This window comes from Pieris brassicae, chromosome 13 (assembly GCF_905147105.1).
Source record: "Pieris brassicae chromosome 13, ilPieBrab1.1, whole genome shotgun sequence".
Lineage (NCBI taxonomy): Eukaryota > Metazoa > Arthropoda > Insecta > Lepidoptera > Pieridae > Pieris > Pieris brassicae.
In genome coordinates, this window is record NC_059677.1 from 6,172,790 (window position 1) to 6,177,289 (window position 4,500).

Consider the following 4,500-nt stretch of genomic DNA (forward strand, 5'->3'; position numbering starts at 1 on the left):
ACGTGCCAAGGTTCGTACATTCTTGCTCATTTACAAGCTTGACAAATTCCTATGTTTGTACGTGCCATGGCTGTACATATCGATCACTTATAAGCGTGACGATTTCCCAAATCGTCGGAGTTACGTCCCGAGAGTATAGCCCGACGCAGGCACTCTCTTCTACATTCGTTCATAGCGAACTAAATCATGGGAGTTACACCCCGAGAGCATAGCCAGACGTAGGCACTCTCTTTGACTGTTAAGTTGTATTCATTCGGTATATAGCAATTAGCACGTCATTATTTCGCTCATATTCTATTGTAACACGCGAGTGGTAAATATAGAGTAAATCAATAAATCTCTATTATTTGAAGCATCCCGTTGACCCAGGAACCGTACATTTTGGTCCTTCGAGCCATCCAGAATCGTACATTTTGGTCCTTCAAGCCATCCAGAACCGTACATTTTGGTCCTTCGAGCTATCCGGGAATAGCGGGTCTTTCGCGTTCAGTTGATCGCGTTCGCGTTTTACTCCGTTTTCCTGAAGATCGGCGCCGTGGAAAAACATCCCACTGCTGGTTCGTTGGGTCATCAAGCAAATCAAATACCATCATCCGCATCAATAGAAAAGAGGAGAGCAACGTTTTCAAGGATCCAGACTAGTCCAAATATATCGGCGTCCTTTCAACCTAGTACAAGGCGACAATCTTCAACGGAGAGAGGTAAACTGCAGTAAGCCCTCTCCCAAATTTTTTCAAGAATCCAGATGGGTCAAAATATATCGGCGTCCTTTCAACCTAGAACAAGGCGACGGACGTCAATCTTCAACATAGAGAGGCAAGCGACAGCGCTCGGTACAGTAAGTCCTCTCCAATTGTTTAAAGCACAGAATGTATCCTGGAGGTACAAGCATTTACAGAGAAGCGTAGCAGAGAAGCAAGCAAAGGGTCTAGGAGGTCCTTTTAAAAGATAATAAACAATCCCGTATCCGTCAACACGGTGTGGCGGAAGACGTCGGGTACTAATCTACACGCAACATAACAAGAAGAGGAAAGCAGCCATTGCAGTAGGTAAGTCCTTTCCATTTGTTTTGAGCACTATAATTCTGAGAATTATCTCATTTATTCTGAGCATTTTATCAGGCAGAAGCGTATGGTAACGCATTGTTACTACGTATTTTATAAAACATTCGTTTAAGAATTTACTAAGTATATTATATATAAACTAGTTAATAATATATACCATAATGGAGAATTTGTTCCAAGCTTCTTTCACTGACAGCCTGAAATCCTTCAGGTATTCAAAAAAAACCGAAGAGTTGCTTCGTAAACAAGCAGCTTTATTTAGGTCCTTTGATAGTATGTTAGAACTATCTAATGGATACTCGTCATCGGATAAATATGATCTTGAAGAAGCCCTAGAAATATTAAAATTCCGATGGGGGTTAATCTTTAAAACCCATATCGAAATAGATGCTGATCTTGGAGGCTCCAACACGGAGTATCAGAATAAATTTTACGAGCAGGAAGCTATATATAGGCACCATAGAAGAGAGATAAATCTCAAATTACATTCTAAAAGCCTACAGAAGAATTTTCTAGAAATTCATATGGAATCACCGGTACTTAGGGATTCACATAATTCAAAAAATTCATTATATGCCTTGGAAATGGCTAATAATCAAACCGGACAAGATTTAATTGCAAAACAACAGCGAACTTTATCAAAATGTAGCATCAGCAAAAAATCGCTGTCGACGCATTTCAATAAACGAGGAAATGAAAATAAAATACAATATTGTCAATTATGCAACTTATCTAACCATGGCCTGTTTAATTGTCAATCATTTTTAGCAAAACATTTTAATGACAGGGTTGATACAATTTTAAGATTGCAGCTTTGCACAAATTGTTTACTTAAACATGAAGTGGAAGTTTGCTTCTCGCATAAAAGATGCATGATTTGTTCTCAAAAACATAACACGATCCTGCACGATGCACTATTTAATTTAAATTTAAATTATTCTACTACGCAAGAAGAGCAATCATTTCAATATAAAATGGAAAATAAAAATTCTTCGTCTTCGGCAAGGGTGGAAGAAATAGCAGGAAATGGTGACAAGCACAGTTTACGTGCAGATATTGGTCAAGGAGGAGAATTATCCAAATTAGTAAAGAGCGTAGTACAATCGTTATCTTCAGAGAGCATAGAACATCACAGCTTCATTTCCGGGGTAGGAGAGACCTTTCACAAAAGTACGGATCAAATTACGCTACTCTCTACTAAAGAGAAAACTGGTAGTAAATTACCTATGGATAAGCACAGTACTTATGCAGATATTGGTCAAGGAGGAGAATTATCCAAATTAGTAAAGAGCGTAGTACAATCGTTTACTTCAGATAGCATGGAGCATCATGGCATCATTTCCGGGGCAGAAGGGGGTCCCTTACAACATAATACAGGTCAACTTACAATGACCAGTTGTTCAGTTCATAATAATAACCCCAATGTGAATACCAAAAAGAACATTGATGGTAAATTATCCATTGAATCTATTAGCAAGCCGACATGGCAACCCATAGAGCAGCAAACGCAACTTGATTGTAAAGTAAGCGAAGAAGATAAATCACATCGCGTTAATGTGGGTATCAAGAGAATGAAATGCTTACAAGTCAAGCAAGAAACAGAAGATAAACAAAACTTGTCTTCATCCATGTCTTCTACGATTAATAAAAACCTAAATCGCAGCTTAGTATTATCTAAACCTTTGTTGGAAGCACCGATTAAAGTGCCTACGGGGCCGTATTTGCAATGCAACTTAACACAAGGGTCCGACAAGGTTGTAAGAAACAATAGAATCATAACTAGAAACAGTAATAGGAAACGTTCGCATGGATCAAAAAAGGTGGTACACAAATTAAATGTTTTGCCTATCAATAAAGGCATGAAATATATTAAGCAACAAGCATTCGTGAAAAAGCAGAAGGTTCGAAGTAAAAAAGGAGTTAAAAATAGAAAGGAATTTACAGGAAGGTCAAAAAGAAAGGTCAGAAAGAGTGATATCTTTCGTAAAAGGGGAAGATTGCGAAGCGTTATCGCTCCGCACTATCGCAGGTTCACCGATTCAGGATTTCATAAAAGTAACATACAGCAAACTTATTCAGTAATGCAATCCTATGAGTCCAATATGAGTAACCAAAGGAAAAGAAAGAAAAGCACCATCTATAAAATTATACTTAAAATTCCTTTAAGCATAAATAAATACAGTTCCATTTATGTATAACATACATCGTCGAAACTTTACATTCAATATTGAGTGAAAGTTATTATTACATATTTAATTTTATAACGTGAAAAAGGATGAATCATAAACAATACATGGAATGCCAGTTCAGCAAAATATCATATGTTAGCTAGTGGATTGACCTACTGTGAAAGACGTCAAATACAATGAATAATATTATGTAGATATCAAATTACCGAGGTACGGTTGCATTTTATAACAATATTATTTAACCTAGGTCATGGTTTCAATCAACAACACAGTAATGTACTTTTATGCTCATGATAGTTCTCAGAATGTGCTCAAGACAGGTAGTGGATAGGACATTACGATCATATAAAGATCAAGAGACGTCACGGAGCAGTAGGTGTAGCATCAGCTGAAGTAGCAGCCGGTTTCGCAGTGGCGTCAGGGAGACCCACCCGGGACCGGACGGAAGTGTTAGTGATAGTGCCGTGGAATAGTGTAAGAAGTGATAACATAAGTTTAGAGACTGTTAAACATTTCCTTAAGTTAAGCATATAATGGATTCATCTTGTAAAGCACTACATATTCATCTTGCACTTTTTGCCTGGGGGAGTATGTACGAGCCAAGGCTGTACATTTTGCTCACTCAGGCTTTCTTAGTTTATAAGCGTGATGATCCCTATGTACGTGCCAAGGTTCGTACATTCTTGCTCATTTACAAGCTTGACAAATTCCTATGTTTGTACGTGCCATGGCTGTACATATCGATCACTTATAAGCGTGACGATTTCCCAAATCGTCGGAGTTACGTCCCGAGAGTATAGCCCGACGCAGGCACTCTCTTCTACATTCGTTCATAGCGAACTAAATCATGGGAGTTACACCCCGAGAGCATAGCCAGACGTAGGCACTCTCTTTGACTGTTAAGTTGTATTCATTCGGTATATAGCAATTAGCACGTCATTATTTCGCTCATATTCTATTGTAACACGCGAGTGGTAAATATAGAGTAAATCAATAAATCTCTATTATTTGAAGCATCCCGTTGACCCAGGAACCGTGTTAATCTGATTGTTTGCATCGTAGAGGTGGTCGTACGTAAGGGTGAAAAAAAAATCGAGCGCGTCAGATTTTTAATGGGAATTTACTTGAGCGCCATAGAGACTTATTGGGTTGCGAAGCTTAGATAATAAGATAAAATTTTTTATATAATGTACATTTTCATTAATGTAAAAAAAACTTACATTGATACCATCCATGTCCTACTTATT

At 38.0% G+C, this 4,500-nt stretch overlaps 1 long non-coding RNA gene across 1 annotated transcript; it reads right to left on the minus strand.

Annotated features, from left to right (window-relative positions):
* Positions 1 to 458: 458 nt before the first annotated feature.
* LOC123717884 lies at positions 459 to 1,360 on the minus strand. Its single transcript, XR_006754890.1, has 2 exons — positions 777 to 1,360; positions 459 to 668 (listed from the first exon to the last, which is right to left on the minus strand). It is a non-coding gene; the product is annotated as an uncharacterized LOC123717884 (long non-coding RNA).
* Positions 1,361 to 4,500: the final 3,140 nt, after the last annotated feature.